The sequence below is a fragment of the Piliocolobus tephrosceles genome, chromosome 2 (assembly GCF_002776525.5).
Source record: "Piliocolobus tephrosceles isolate RC106 chromosome 2, ASM277652v3, whole genome shotgun sequence".
Taxonomy (NCBI): domain Eukaryota; kingdom Metazoa; phylum Chordata; class Mammalia; order Primates; family Cercopithecidae; genus Piliocolobus; species Piliocolobus tephrosceles.
In genome coordinates, this window is record NC_045435.1 from 41,462,312 (window position 1) to 41,479,216 (window position 16,905).

Consider the following 16,905-nt stretch of genomic DNA (forward strand, 5'->3'; position numbering starts at 1 on the left):
CACTACGGCTCACATTTTAAACACAATGGAAAAGCAGATCCATGCTTTTACATGTCTTTTTTAGTATGCAATCTTTTCCTATGACTAAAGTGTCAAGGCTCACCTTGGAGTACATTTAATAAAAACGCAAAGCACACATAGAGATTTGCAATTTTAAAGACAAAAAAAAAAAGGTCCTATTATGTGGTCCCAATGAGAGATGAAGCTAGCTGGACTTCCTGGGAAGTGGAGACTTGGAGAACTTTTCTGTCTTACAAAAGGATTGTAAACTGCACCAACCAGCGCACTGTAGCTAGCAAGAGGATTGTAAGATGCACCAATCAGCGCTCTGTAAAAACTCACCAATCAGCACTCTGTAGCTAGCAAAGAGGATTGTAAAATGCACCAATCAGCACTCTGTAAAACGCACCAATCAGCAGAATCCTAAAAGCAGCCAATCGCAGGGAGGATTGAAAAAAGGGCATTCTGATAGCACAGAAACGGAACATGGGAGGGGACAAATAAGGGAATAAAAGCTGGCCACCCCAGCCAGCAGCGGCAACCCACTCAGGTCCCCTTCCACACTGTGGAAGCTTTGTCCTTTTGCTCTTCACAATAAACCGTGCTACTGCTCACTCTTTGGGTCTGTGCCATCTTTAAGAGCTCTAACATTCACCGACTGTGAAGGTCCGTGGCTTCATTCTTGAAGTTAGAGAGACCACAAACCCACCGGCAGGAACCAACTCCGGACACACCAACAATAAACTCCAAAGTCTATGACAAATGGGGACTCTGTTGAGCTGTTTATACAAAATTTAGATTTGGTACAATTATACTGAAAGTTGGGTTCATCTGAAATGTTCAAAAAAAAAGTTTAGTTAATCCTCAAATGATGCTTATTATAGTTTAACAGTTCTGTTAAATGCATGCATTGAATTACTTGAGTTACCCAACTGCAGCAGCTGCTCCTAACTGTGTATGGTTAAGGACTTTAACTGGCCATCTTCCTCAAATTCTATTCCTTCTTGACCATTCTCAACAATTGTCTTTGTAGTGATTTTTCTGTCATTAGCCATTTTAGTAGAACCTTATATCAATTTGGAAGTGCCCATCCCACTACCACCAAATGACATGGAAGAGAATGAAGTGAAACCCCCATGACCTACTGATCTGAATGTAACAAATCTTGTATCAAAAGAAGAAAATCGCCGGGCGCGGTGGCTCAAGCCTGTAATCCCAGCACTTTGGGAGGCCGAGACGGGCGGATCACGAGGTCAGGAGATCGAGACCATCCTGGCTAACATGGTGAAACCCCGTCTCTACTAAAAAATACAAAAAAAATCTAGCCGGGCGAGGTGGCGGGCGCCTGTAGTTCCAGCTACTCGGGAGGCTGAGGCAGGAGAATGGCGTAAACCCGGGAGGCGGAGTTTGCAGTGAGCTGAGATCCGGCCACTGCACTCCAGCCCGGGCGACAGAGCGAGACTCCGTCTCAAAAAAAAAAAAAAAAAAGAAGAAAATCCACTTCCAAAAGATGGAAATCCACTGAATGTGGAAAAAAATGACTCTGTCCCTTGGCTTCCTCAGGGACCCTATTTCAAAAAAAAAGTCCTCAAAAGGGTCTTCAAAGAAGTCAAATAAAAATGGGTTCCTTCCACCAAAAAAAAAATTCCCTGAAGACATCATCTAAATGGTTACAGAACGTGAAGCCAAACTCAAAGGGACTGTCAAAATGACTTCCACCTCCTCCACCATCATTTAATCCTTCTTTGCCATATCTGTCATAGATGTACCATCTTGTAGCATCTTACAGCACCTCACATGCCTCAGCCCCTTGTTTTAATTTTCTGTTTCTTCTTTATTCTCAGGAATGTAATCTGGGTGCCACTTCAGTGCCAGTTTTCATTATGTTTTTTTAATATCCTTGGGTAAGGTATGCCTCTGCACACCTTCATAGTAATCCAACATGCTTTAGCAGATTGTTGGAAGAGGACTGAGGATGCAGGTGGCAGGCGATGGGACACAGGGGAGGTAGGGCAGTGGCCTGGATGCTCTGGGCTCCAGATCTCCTCTCAGCTAGCCTAAGTAGACTTTTTTTTAATGGCCCAATTATATGTTGCTTGCAAGAAATTTAAATTCGGCAACATAACAAAAAGCACAAGAATGGAGAGATATAACAATAAATTTTTTAAAGCAGAGTGGCTACATTAATAGCACAATCAACCAACAGGGTCTTATTGACATATGTAGAGAATATTCCACTCAATAACAGCAGAATACACTTTTTTTCAAGCACCTATGGAACATTCACCAAGGCCATAAAACAAACCTCAAAAAACTTAAAAGAACTGAAATGGTAACAGTGTATTTTCTAACCATAATCTATTCAAACTAGAAATCAGTAACAGAAAGACAACAGGAAAATCTCTAAATAGAGGAATAAACAACACACTTTTAAAAAGTCCATGGATCAAAACAGAAGTCTCAAAATTTTTAAATATACATAAAAATAAATGAAAATAAAAACAAAATACACATCAAAATTCATGGGATGCAGCTAACAACAACTGGACGCACTAAATGCTTACATTAGAAACGAGGAAAGATCTAAAACCAGAAACCGAATTACCAAAAGAAACTAAAAAAGAGCAAAATGAAGCCAAAGGAAGGAATTATTAAAAGAAGAAATAAAAGAGGAATATAAAGAAAATCAATTAAGCAAAAAATTAATAAGCCTCTAGCAAAACTAACAACAACAAAAGACAAAGAGAAGACACAAAACATCAAGTATGAAACAGAGAACATCAGTACAGATCCTATAGCAATTTTAAAAGAATGTAAGGGAATACTACAAACAATTTTATGCTCTTAACTTTGACACCAACTTCTCAAAACCACACTAGCAAAACACAACCAAGATGAAATAGAGAATATAAATAACCCCATAGCCATTAAATAAAACTGACTTCTTAATTTAAAAGTTCCCTCAAATGCTGCCAAAAACAAAGAAAGAAAGAAACCTGCAGGCTCAGATGGCTTCACTGGTGAATTCTACCAAACATTTAATGAAGAATTAATACCAACTGTTCATACACTCTTCCCAAAACTTGGGAAGAATATTCTTCAATTCATTTTATGAGATCAGCATTACTATTACCAACACAAGACAAAGACATCACAAGAAAAGAAAATGACAAGCCTATAACTCTTATAAATGTAGCTGCAAAAATTCTCAACAAAATACTAACAAACCAAATCTACCAACACATAGAAAGGATTATGCATGACCAATCTCAGAAATGCAAGTTGGCTTAAGATTTGAAAATCAATATAATACACCACATCAATAGAACAAAGGCCAAAAACTTTTATTTTTAGCAAATCATCTTAGATGAAGAAAAACATTATGATGAAATACAAAACCATTTACACAATAAAAACACCCAACTAGGAAAGGGAACTTCCTCAACCTGATAAAGGCCATCTATGAAAAATCAAAGCTAATATCATATTTAAAATAATAAGTGCTTCCCCCTAAGATCAGAAATAAGACAAGGATGTCTGCTCTTGCTACTACTTCTATTCAACACTATAGTAGAGGTTCTAGCAAGGTAAATGATCTGATTTGGTTCTGTACCCCACCCAAATTTGATCTCGAATTGTAATCCCCACATGTCAGGGGAGGGACATGTAATCCCCACATGTCAAGGGAGGGAGATGACTGGATCATAGGGACAGTTCCCCCATGCTGTTCTCAAGATAGTGAATGAGTTCTCACAAGAGGTGATGGTTTCATAAGCATCTGGCATTTCCACTACTTGCACTTTTCTCTCCTGCCAACACGTGAAGAAGGTCCTTATTTCCCCTTCGTCTTCTGCCATATTTGTAAGTTTCTTGAGGCCTCCCCAGCCAATTAAACCTATTTCCTTTATAAATTACCCAGTCTTGGGTATTTCTTTATAGCAGTGTGAGAATGGACCAATACAGTAAATTAAGCAAAAAATTGAATTAAATGACATTAATATTGGGGAAAAAAAAAACTGTCTCTATTTCCAGATGACATGATCATATATATAGAAAACCCTACGGAATCCACTAAAGCTACTAGAATAAACAAGTTCACCAAGGATTCAAAATTTACAAAAATCAACTATATTTCTATACACTAGCAATGAAAAATTCAAAAATAAAATTAAGAAAATAATAAACACTTATAATAGCAGCAAAAGAAAAAGTGCTTGGTAACAAATTAACAAAACAGGTATAAGACATGTACACTGAAAACTACAAAACATCCCTGAAAGAAATTAACAAAGACCTAAACAAACATCTAATGTTCATAGACTGAAACATTTCATATTGTTAAGATGAAAATACTTCACCAAATCACCTACTGATTCAGTGCAACTCCTATCAAAACCCCAGAACCTTTTTTTGCAGAAATGGACAAACTAATGCTAAAATTCATATGGAATTGCAAAGGACCAAGAAAATCCAAAACAATCTTGAAAGAAAAGAACAAAGTTAGAGGATTCATACATTCTGATTTTAAAACTAACAAAGCTACAGTAATCAAGACACTGTGGTACTGGCATGAAGATAAACACATAGATCAAGGAATATGAATTTAGAGTCCAGACATAAATAACTACATTTATGGTCAATCTTTTGTGTTAAATTTTATGTATTCTTTTTTTTTTTTTTTTTTTCTGAGACAGGATCCTGCTGTCGCCCAGGCTGAAGTGCAGTGGCACGATCTCAGTTCACTGCAAACTCCACTCTCCAGGTTCAAGTGATTCTCCTGCCTCAGCCTCCTAATTTTATGCATTCTTTTTATAGAGGCGGGGTCTCATTATGTTGCCCAGGCTGGACTCGAACTCCTGGGCTCAAAGATCCTATCTCAGCCTCCCAAACAGCTGAGGCTACAGGATTGTGCCCACTGCACCAGGCAAAGTCAACCAATTTTTTGACACCAAGACAATTAAGTAGAGAAACAAGTTTTTTCAACAAACCAGTGCTAGAACCAAAGAATATCTACATGCAAAAGAATGAAATTGGATACCTTCATCATTCCATATATAAACATTAACTCTAAATGGATTAAAGACCTGGCTCAATGGCTCATGCCTGTAATCCCAGCTAACGCAGGTGGATTATTTGCACCCAGGAGCTTGAGACCAGCCTGGGCAAGGCTATCTCTCCAAAAAAATACATACATACATACATACATACATACATACATACATACATACATAAAATAAATTTAAAAAAAAATTTTTCTACAAAAAAAAAATGTTGTTTCTACAAAAAAAAAAAAACAACAAAAATTAGCTGGGCATGGTGGCACGTGCCATAGTCCCAGCTACTCAGGAGGCTGCAGCTGGAGGATTGCTTGAGCATTGCTTGAGCCTGGGAGATCAAGGCTGCAGTGAGCTTTGATCGTGCCACTGCACTCCAGCCTGGGTGACAGAGCAAGACCCTGTCTCTAAGAAAAAAAAAAAAATAGTTAAATGAATTAAAGACCTATAAGTAACAGTTAAAGCTATAAAACTGTCAGAAGAAAAGTCTGGTGTGGTGGTGCATACCTGTAGTCCCAGGTACTCAGAAGGCAAAGACAGGAGGATCACTCAGGCCTGAGAGGTCAAGGCTGCAGTGAGCTGTGATAGAACCACTGCACTTCAGCCCAGGCAAAAAAGCAAGACCCTGTCTCAATTAAAAACAAAACAAAAAACAAAAAAAAAGCTATACAACAGCAATAGCATCAAAAAGAATACTTAAAAATAAACCTAAGGAGGCAAAAGACTTGTACACACCAAAAACTACAAAACACTCATGAAAGAATTTAAAGACACAAATAAATGGAAACATATCCCATGTTCACGGATTAGAAGACTTAATGTTAAAATGTCCATACTACTCACAGTGATGTACAGATTCAATACAATCTCAATGAAAATCTCACTGGCATTTTTTACAGGAACACAAAAACAATCCTAAAACCCAAAGAGAACCACAAAAGCCCCCGAATGTAGCCAAAACGATCTTGAAAAAGAACAACAAAGTTAAAGGCCTCACACTTCCTGATTACAAAACATATTAAAACGGTATGGTACTGGCATAAAAACAAGACATACAGACCAATGGAACAGAACAGAAAGCCCAGAAATAAACCCAGGCATACAGAGGCAACTGATCTTCAAGAAAGGTGCCAAGAATCTACAATGGGAAAAGAACAGTCTCTTCAATAAATGGTACTGGGAAATCTGGGCAGCTATATGAAAAAGAATTGAAGTTTGACCCTCATTTTACACCATACATAAAAGTCAACTCAAAATAGATTAGAAACTTTAATAAGAGCTGAAACTGTAAAACTCCTAGAAAAAAAACATGGAAGAAAAGGTTTATGACACAGCTATGATTTCTAGGATTTGACACCAAAAGCATGGGCAACAAGCGTAAAAACAGACAAGTGAGATTATATCAAGCTAAAAAGCTTCTACAGAGCAAAGAGATCAATCAACAGAGCAACCAGGCAACTTATGGAATGGGAAAAAATATTTGCAACTACACATCTGCTAAGGGGCTAAAATCCACAATATATAAGGAACTCCTACAACTCAATAGCAAAAAATAACAAATACCCTGCATTTTAAATGGGCAAAGAACCTGAAAAAATATTTATTCAAAGACGACATACAAAAGGCCAACAGGTATATAAGCAGATGCTCACCATCAGTAATCACCAAGAATATGCAAATCAAAACCACAATGAGCTACCATCTCACACCAGTAAGAATGGCTATTATTAAAAATCAAAAACTAACAGATGTTGGTGAGGCTGTGAAGAAAAGGGAACACTTAAATATTGCTGGTGGAAATGTAAATTAGTTCAGCCACTGTGGAAAACAGTTTGGAGATTTCTCAAAAGACTTAAAACAGGCGAGATGTGGTGGTTTACACCAGCACTTTGGGAGGCTGAGGCGGGAGGATCACTTGAGTCCAGGAGTTTGAGGCTGCAGTGAGCTATGATCTCACCACTGCACTACAGCTCAGATGACAGAGCCAGACCCTGTCTCAAAAAACAAACAAACTTAAAACAGAGCTACTATTCGACCCCAAAATCCCATTACTGGGTGTATATCCAAAAGAAAGAAATCATTATACCAAAAAGATACATGAACTTGTATGAACAACCATTATCCAAAAATAAAAATAACAAGTATTGGCAAGGATGGAGAAAGTGTAAACCCTGCGTACTGTTCATAGGAACGTAAAATGGTGCAGACACTGTATTTTTTTTTTTTTTAAAGTTCAGAGGTTCCTCACAAAACTAAAAAAAGAACTACTCTACGTTCCAGAAATCCCACTTCTGCATATTTATCCAAAAGAATTGATAATGGGTTTTGGGTTTTGTTTTGTTTTTTGTTTTTTTGAGATAGAGTCTCACTCTGTCACCCAGTGGTGCAGTGGTGTGGCACAATCTCGGCTTACTACAACCTCCATCTCCCAGGTTCAAGTGATTCTCCCACCTCAGACTCCCAAGTAGCTGAGACTACAGGCATGCGTCACCAGGCCCAGCTAATTTTTTTGTATTTTTATTAGAGATGGGGTTTTACCATGGTGGCCACGCAGGTCTCAAACTCCTGACCTCAAATGACCCGCCCGCCCTAGCCTCGGCCTCCCCAGGTGCTAGGAGAACAGGCGTGAGCCACCACCATGGATTTCTGAGGAAATATTCACACTTATGTTCACTACAGCAGTGGTCCCCAACCTTTTTAGCACCAGGGACTGGTTTCATGGAAGACATTTTTTCAATGGATCAGGGATGGCTTCAGGATGAAACTGTTCCACCTTAGATCATCAGGCATTAGATTCTCAAAAGCAGCATGTAAAATAGATTCCGCTGTTAACAATAGGCTTCATGCTCCCAAGAGAATCTAAGAGAATTTAACACCACTGCTGATTTGACAGTAGGCAGAGCTCAGGCAGTAATGCTCACTGACCTGCCACTCACTTCCTGCTGCGCAGCCCAATCTGTAACAGGCCTCGGAGTGGCAGCGGTCCATATGTGTATACATACACACAATGGAACATTATTCATCCTGAAAGAAGGAAATTCTATAACGTTGACAACATGGATGAACCTTGAGAACATAAGTGACACAAGCCAGTCACAGGAGGCCAAATACTGTATGATTCCACTTTTGCTGAGAAAGATTCCACTTTTATGAGGGATCTAAGATAAAGTCAATCTCATAGGAGCAGAAAGTAAAACAATGGTTGCCAGGGGATAACGGGAGGTAGAAATGAGAAGTTGAGGCTGGGTGTGGTGGTTGAAATGAGGAGTGAAATGAAATGTGGAGGTAGAAATGAGGAGTTGAGGCTGGGTGTGGGATTACACCTGTAATCCCAGCACTTTGAGTGACCAAGGTGGGAGGATCGCTTGAGGCCAAGAGGTCGAGACTACAGTGAGCTGTGATCGCACCACTCCACTCCAGCCTGGGCAACAGAATGAGACCCAGTCTCTACAAAAAATAATAAAAAATTTTAAAATTAGCCAGGCATGGTGGCAGGCACCTGTAGCTACTCAGAAGGCTGAGGTCAGAGGCTCGTTTAAGCCCAGGAGGTTGAGACTGCAATCCGTTACTGCGCCACTGCACTCCGACCTGGGCCACAGAGTGAGACCATGTTTCAAAAAAAAAAAAAAAAAAAAAAAAGTGAGCAGTTGCTATTCAATGGGTGTTGTTTAAGGTATCCAAAATGAAAACGTTCTAGAGATCTGCTGTACAACATTGTGCTTATAGTTAACAATACTGTATTGCACACTTAGAAATTCGTTAAAAGGGTAGATCTCATGTTATGTATTTTTTATTACAGTAAGAAAATTTTAACTGTTATGCTTCAAAAGACACTATCAGGAAAGTGAAAACAACCCACAGAATTGGAGAAGATATATGCAAATCATTTAACTGATAAGTCTAATATCCAGAACATATAAAGAACTCTTAAAACCCAACAATAAAAAGGCAACCCAACTAAAAAACAGGCAAAAGATCTGAAGACATTTCTCCAAAAAATACATACAAATGGCCAATAAGCAGAAGAAATGATGCTCCACAGCATTAGCCAACAGAGACATGCTAATCAAACCATGAAATACTGCTTCACACCTATCAGCATAGCTATCATCAAAAAGCCACTAAGAAAGGTCATCGAGGATATGGGGAAACTGGAACCCTCATATACTGCTGATAGAAATGTAAAATGGTAAAGTTGTTTTGAAACATAGTCTGGAAGTTACTCAAATGGTTAAACAGAGGTACCACATGACTCAGCAATTTTTCACTCCTAGATACACATATACACCAAAGACATTAAAACAAATGTTCACATAAAAACTTGCACATGGACGTCCACAGCAGCATTACTCACAATGGCCAAAAAAAAAGTGGAAACAACCCAACAACTGATGAATGGATACAGAAAAAATGTGGTAAGCCCATATAATAGATTACTATTCAGCAATAAAAAGGAATCAACTGCTGACACATGCTACATCATGTAACATTACACTAAGTAAAAGAAGCCAGACATAAAAGACCATCTACTTTATGATTCCATTCATGAAATGTCCAGGCAAAGTCCTAGAGACTGAAAGTATACTAGTAGTTGCCAGGGACCGGGAGGAACAGGGAATGGAAATTGACTGCTAATGGGTAGTTTCTTTTTAGGGTGATGAAAATGTTCTAAAATTGATTACGGTGATGGCTGTACGACTGTGTAAATATGCTGAAAACAATTGAACCGTACAGCTTAAGTGGATGAATTGTATGGTATACAAGTTATACCTCAATAACACTGTTTAAGAAAAACTACATGATGGCTGGAATTTGCTTCAAAAATGATACAGAAGAATAACACTGTTTAAGAAAAACTATATGATGGCTGGAATTTGCTTCAAAAATGATACGGAAGATCTAAGTAAACGGAGAACTATCCTGTGGTCATGGACTGAAGGACCTCTATACAATAAAAAAAAAAATCTTCTCGAATTCAACTATAGGTTTATTCAATTCCTATCAAACTCCCAGCAAGATTTTTTTTGTAGATACAGATGTGATTATTCTAAAATTTATATGGAAAGGCAACAAAACCAGAGGAGCTAAAACAATCTTGACAGAGAAGAATGAAGTGAGAGGAGGCACTCTACTCAATAAGACTTACTATAAAGCCATAATAATCAAGACAGCGTGGTACTGGAGGGAAGACAGACACACATATCAATGGAAGAGAATAGAGAACCCCAAAATAAACCAACACAAATATGTTCAACTGATTTTTGGACAGTTTGGCAGTTTCTTAAGTAACTAAACATGTACTTGCCATACAACCCAGCAATCCCACTCTTGGGCACTTACCTCAGAGAAACGAAAAGTTTTGTTTACAAAAAACCCTGTACACAAATGTCCATAACCTCTTTATTCATAATAACAAAATACTGCAACATACTAAAAGTTCTTCAACAAGTGAATGGCTAAACAAAGTATGTATACAAAGCATACATACATAAACAAAGTACATCATTCTGGAAAGAACGAAACTATGGATAGTAAACAGTTTGCCAGGGTACAAGGAGTGTTGGAATGGGATGGGAATATAAAGGGATAGCAAGAGGAGTTTCCTTTGTGATGATGCAATAGTTCTGGATCTTGGTCTTGGTGGTAGTTACATGAATTTATATATGGGATAAAACTGCTAGAACTGTAAACACACAAAAATGAGTGCAGGGTTAAAAAACAGTGAAAATGATATAAATTCTGTAGTGTGGTTAACAGTAATATACCAATGTCAATTTCCTAGTTTTGCTGTCTTACTAGAACTTTATTAAGATGTCTGGGTGAAGGGTACACAGGACTCTGTACTAATTCTACCACTTCCTGTGAGTCTATAATTTTTTCAAAATAAAGGTTTTTTCTGTTTTTACATAGTAGAGAGACAGAGTTTCGCCATATTTCCCAGGCTGTTCTTGAACTCCGAGTTCAAGAGAATCACCTGCCTTGGTCTCCCATAGTGAAAGGATTACAGGTATAAGCCACTGTGCATGGCCCAGAATCAAGTTAAAAAAAAAAAAAATTAACATGTGAGGCCAGGTTCAGTGGTTCATGCTTGTAATCCCAGCACTCTGGGAGGCCAAGGCAGGAAGATCATGTGAGCCTAGGAGTTTGGAACAGCCTGGGCAATACAGCAAGACCCCATCTCTATATAAAAACTAAAAAAGAGAGAGGAGAGACGGGTAAGGTGGAGGTATAGATGACATAAGCTTAGCCATTAATTGCTATATGAGAGTTCATAATATTCTATTTTTCATTCAGTTTTTCCATAATAAAAGGTTGATAGAAATATAAGAAAGCCATATTAAAAGCAGTTTCTCTTGATTCCATTTTTCTTTATGCTAATATGCATTTTAAGTTTTTTCTATTAAATTTCTTACATAAAATTTAAATTTTAAATTTCAAAATTTTTTTAAATTTAAATGTCAAATATAAATTTTTAAGGAAATCTTTGCTCACATTGTCTTTTTGCAGATGTCCACAGCTCCTGGGGCCATACAAATCACACTCAGACATGCAGAGCTGGAAAACTTAGTTCACTTTTTTTGCTTTTTTTTAGGAAAAAAAATTAAATGTAAAAGAACCCCATTGAGAGAACACTTATTCTATTTTATGGAATTAAGTGTTGCCCAATTTTTTAAAAAATTAATTTAAAAAAGAACCCCATTGATACTTCTTCTGACAATACACTGCTTAAGCAATCTGAAAATATTTCATCTAAATATCCAATTTATATTTCCCCAATTACATTTCACCTGAAGGTTTCAGTATCTTTTTTCTTAACTAAGGGGCCTTGCTATAACACATTTACAATCAGCACAATAATTCACCACTTTAGTGGTCCTCACACAACAGAATAAACATGTTAAGTTCAAGATATCCTAAGATGTTTCAGTAATTCTGGTTGAGTTTGCATTCAAAATTTTGCCTAAGCTAACTAACTTTAACTGTTTTGTTTTTAAAAGTACATGTGGTCTTTTTAAATTTTTCAGACATTTTCTTAAAAAGCAGCCACTGAAAAGTTTACAGTGGTAACAATACCATGCTGAAGAATTCAAAAATATGTGTGAATCTGAAACAGTAATTCATTGAAAGAGAGTATTTCTCACAATGTGATTATTTAAAATTGTAATTTGATTAAATTTATCTGTATGAAGCAAAAGTGATGCCACACCCTTTCCCTTAGCAATGATTTAAACTAAGAAGTAGAAGTAAAAAGACACCTGAGCTCTGCATTATCTGTCCAACCTTGGGTAAGTCACCATCTCTCCAAAACTCAATTTCTTCATCTACATACTGAAGGAGTTATACTTGTTAATCTTCCAGCTCCACAATCCTGTATTCTAATGTTCTAATATATACTTCATAACCTTTGACTCATGATCACTCTAATGACAACACTGGAAAAAGATTTATAATATACATGACATAGAGAGATCAATTACATTACAAATAACTTTCACAGGTTTAAACCATTTGGGAGAATGTTATTCTCAATACATCAGATCAGGGTTTTGTCAACATCAGCACTACTGACATTTTGCACTGGATAATTTCTTTATCATGGGGACTGTCACATGCATTGTAGGAGGTTTATCTACCCACTAGATGCCAGTGGAACCCCCCCCCCCCAGCATGCTGACCAAAAATGTCCCCAGACATTCAACAAAATCACCTCTGGTTTGAGAACTATTGCATTCGATTTAAAATGTCCAGGGTTGTTTGGAGAAGGGAAAAAGGAAGAAGACTGTTTTTGTTTTGTGATATAGGAGGAACGGCATAAGAAAGGACAGGAATGTTTTCCAGCAAAACAAAAGGTCAGGCTGGGCACAGTGGCTCACACTTGTAATCCCAGCACTTTGGGAGGCCAAGGAAGGAGGATAGCTTGAGGCCAGGAGTTCGAGACCAGCCTGCTCAACACAGTGAGACCCCAGTCTCTTAAAAAAAAAAAAAAATTGCAACTCACATACTAAAAAAAGGTACCCTCTTGTATGAGGCCTAGTGAAAACAATTAAATATTGTTGTGTGGCTAATGCAGTTACAATGAGAATAAAAGTATATAAGCTATGGGGAAATCCGTACGTATTCCATCCATGCCTTGTAAAGAATCCTCAATAAAGAGGTCCAAAGGTTTTTAACAGAGATTAATGACATTAACTTAATTCCTCTTAGCATTTCAAGGAGGCTAAAAGTGCTAAAGTTACTCCCTATTCTAACCACTGAGAACACTCGAATGAAAAACATATCTTCCCCCAGTTAAATACCATAAGCATCTACCTATTGTAATAAAATGTAAATGCGGTACAAATCCCACTAGAAGTAACACTGTGGAATATCCTCAGGTCCTCTGTTTTTAAAGAAAGGCCAAAAAAATCCAGTGTGGAGAAATTACATTTAAATGTTATAACAGAAAAGTAAACGTTCACACGTTCACTTTTTGGCTCAGCCATATTTTCCACCAAACAGACAAATACCCAGTTTCCTTAGTCTATTCTTGGATTGGTCACCAGACTGGGCATGAGAAACCCAGAGTCTATTCCCAGCTCTAAAACAGACTGGTAATCTCAAGCAAATTATTCAGTCAGGTTAAGGTTCTATACCTGTATTATGCTAACAATACTGAAAATCTGCTCAGAAACAAGCACAGAGAAACCCAGGACTTGCTCCTGCACCCAAAGGACAACTGCAAACATATTTTTAGATGTATTAAATCTAAAAATCTGAATAGGGTTTTATTTATAGCAACATTTTAACATCCTTGAAATTTCCAAACTGAGTGGTGCCTTTACCACAGCCCTCTATAAAATTAAGAAACGCTTTTTTAATCACACCATGCCTAATTTTGCAAAATTCTTCATGTAAACTCAACAAATCACAATTATTATGTAAAACAAAAAGCTGTTTTAAATTCAAGCTGTTGGAAAGAGCTTCAACTTTTGCATTTCCAACTCTAGCTTTCAGTCTACTGCACAAGTAGTTCTTTCCTGGCATCGTAAAAGGTGTTTCACAAAGTCTGGAGAGCAAAAGTTTGCCCCCCAGCCCAACTCTGGAAAGGCCTTAGGATTGTTCTTACCACTAGACAGGCAGGGGTTTTAAATATAAGGATACAGGTGTACATTTTTTGCTCTTAATACCGAGTAAAAAGCTGTCTAGTAAAGCAAGTTACCTGCTGAACTTTTCACAGACATGAAACTGTAAACACAATGCAGTTCAACAGAAGATTTATAAAAGAGGAATAAGAGGAAAACCGGGTGTCCGTTATCAGCCTTCGGCTGCCCCCCACCCCCGCTGTCTGGCGTACACTTGTTAGTGGCTGCGGAGAAGCCACTCACAGAGTTTCCCATCCCGCTGAGGGAAGGAGTCCTGACTGCGCCAGCGGGGCAGACCCAGAAGGCGCGGTGTCTGGGAGGTCTGGCCGCCGCAGACGTCCCCGCCGAGGCCCCAAGTGCGCCACCTTCTCCGCGCCCCTCCGCCTCCTCGCTGCAGATGGGCGCACGCGCACAAACACACGCACGCACGCACGTACACACAAAAGGAAGTCATGGAAGGTGCTGCTCCCTGCACACGGGCACACTCGCGCGGGACACACAAACACACCCCAAAAGGATGCGTGCAGGGTTCGCCAGACGGTGGGCAAAGTCCGTCCTCCCCGCCCCAGGGCCTGCTCACTTCAGGGAGCGCCCACTCGCCCAGCCACGGGCCCAGAGCGCACAGACCCAGGCGGGCAGCAGCCCACCCGCCACCACGCAGCTCCACGCCGCTGCTTCGCAGCCGCCAAGCGCACAACCACAGCACAGTCCCGCCCGCGAAGCTAATAGGGCCCGGGCTGCAAAAGCCCAGGGAATATCAGGGCTCCCTACTTCCAAGTTTCTTTAATAAAAATATTGCATTTAATGATGCTTGTCAATATCCTCACACCTACAAACCATGGCCTGTTTAAACCCCTTTCCTTAAAGAACCAGTTATCAATAGCATCCAACAAAGCACCACAGAACACAGCTTTGTATTATCACACAGCCTGACAGTAAGAAATCTTTCAGTAGACTCTGCCTTAATCCTTCCTCTTACTCTCTAACTTTTCCACACCGTAATTTATTCATTTTAGTTTTTCCTTGCCTTGCTGTTTTCTATTGTTCCCAAAAGAAATCTTTTGTAAACCATCTTTTCATTTTACTTTTCTAATACTTGTACTAACAAGCTTCATAAATCGGACAGGCACGGGGGAACTCACGCCTGTAATCCCAGGACTCTGGGAGGCTGAGGTGAGTGGATCACTTGAAGTCAGGAGTTCGAGACCAGCCTATCCAAAATGATGAAACCTCATCTTTACTAAAAATACAAAAAATTAGCCGGGTGTGGTGGTGGGTACCTGTAATACTAGTTATTCAGGAGGCTGAGGCAGGAGACTCACTTGAACCCAAAAGGCAGAGGTTGCAGTGAGGCATGATCTTGTCACTGCACTCCACTCTGGGCAACAGAGCAAGATGCCATCTCAAAAAAGAAAAGAAAAAGAAAAGCTTCATAAATCACTTCCATGGTATCTCCCACTTAGCTATTCAAAATCTCTCCACAACTTTTATAATTTTATCAGCTCCTACTAAATCGATTCATAAATAACTTTCTCAAACACTGCATTTTGTCTGTTCTCATTTCTTCAAAGCTAACACTCCCCAACTTACACAAATTTGCCCCAAACTACCGTCAAAGTTTGTGCATCTATTCCAGAAGCCCCCACAGTTACAGAAAAACCTATTTCCTAGGCCTGTCCCCAAAACCTTGAAAATGATCTTTCCAAATATTCTGTAACAATTCATTTAAATCATTCATAACTCAAAACTAGTTGGACTAGTAGTCCCACTTCCCCTAAGACTAATTATATAATCTAATCAAATAAACAAATTCTAATATTATATGTATCTACATATACAGGTGTGTACATATGACAAGCACACATATACAGGGGCCTGCAGAACACCAAGCGTGCACTTCATTCTAATCTCTTGGATGTTGGCTCTTCTCAATTTTACAGAGAAACTTCTCCATGCCACCCCAGATGTTCAAAGGTCAAACCCCTATATTGTGAAGACATTTATCTATGTTGAATTAATATAGTTATCATTTAAAACACACTTCTCTCCATGTCTACTATAATCCTTCCCATCAACTTCTTTAAGATACCCATCATTGGCCTAACCCACACAATCCACCCAAATATTCAGAATATGCTCTCCCTCAACAAGGTCCAGTATGAGGCAGGTCCTAAAAACAACTCTAGACTGAATGAGGTAGGGCTGCTACATGATGGTACAGCCAAGTTTCATGAGTTGAGCAAAGTGAGAACCCTGGGCCCTCTTCAGGCCTTCAACACTCTGAGTCTCCAGAGATCTTTCATTATTAAATTTGGTGGCTAAATAGATGTAGAAGTTAAGGCAGGAAGAAAGTGATGAAAGCCCAGGGCTAAATCCTGGAACTAATCCGAAGCAAAGCTACACTAGGATGGAACACCAATACTACATATTTTGTGCCTTATCATATTTTTCTCACTGCCATTTCATGTTTCTACATTAAATATGAGCTCTCTCTCTCTGAACCATGAACATCAAAAACTCTGATAGGGGCCATGCACAGTGGCTCATGTCTATAATCCCAGCACTTCAGGATTATTAAAGTTATTATAGACAAAAAAGAAAGTAGAGTCCACTTTAGTTCCCTTAGGACACCTCATTCTTACCACGTGCCCCATTCTTCCACATTTTACCCGAATCTCTTTACCTATGCAAGTTTTTGCCAACAGAAAACATCATGTGGTTTTGAAGCA

The 16,905-nt window shown here is 38.8% G+C and overlaps 1 protein-coding gene and 1 pseudogene across 6 annotated transcripts in view; both read right to left on the minus strand.

Moving 5' to 3' along the window:
* The window catches only part of ZNF148 (zinc finger protein 148), a 143,964-nt gene that overhangs the window by 111,178 nt on the left and 15,881 nt on the right, over positions 1-16,905 (minus strand). The gene's annotated exons all lie outside the window — the stretch shown is intronic.
* Positions 181-2,152, minus strand: LOC111544612 (annotated as a pseudogene).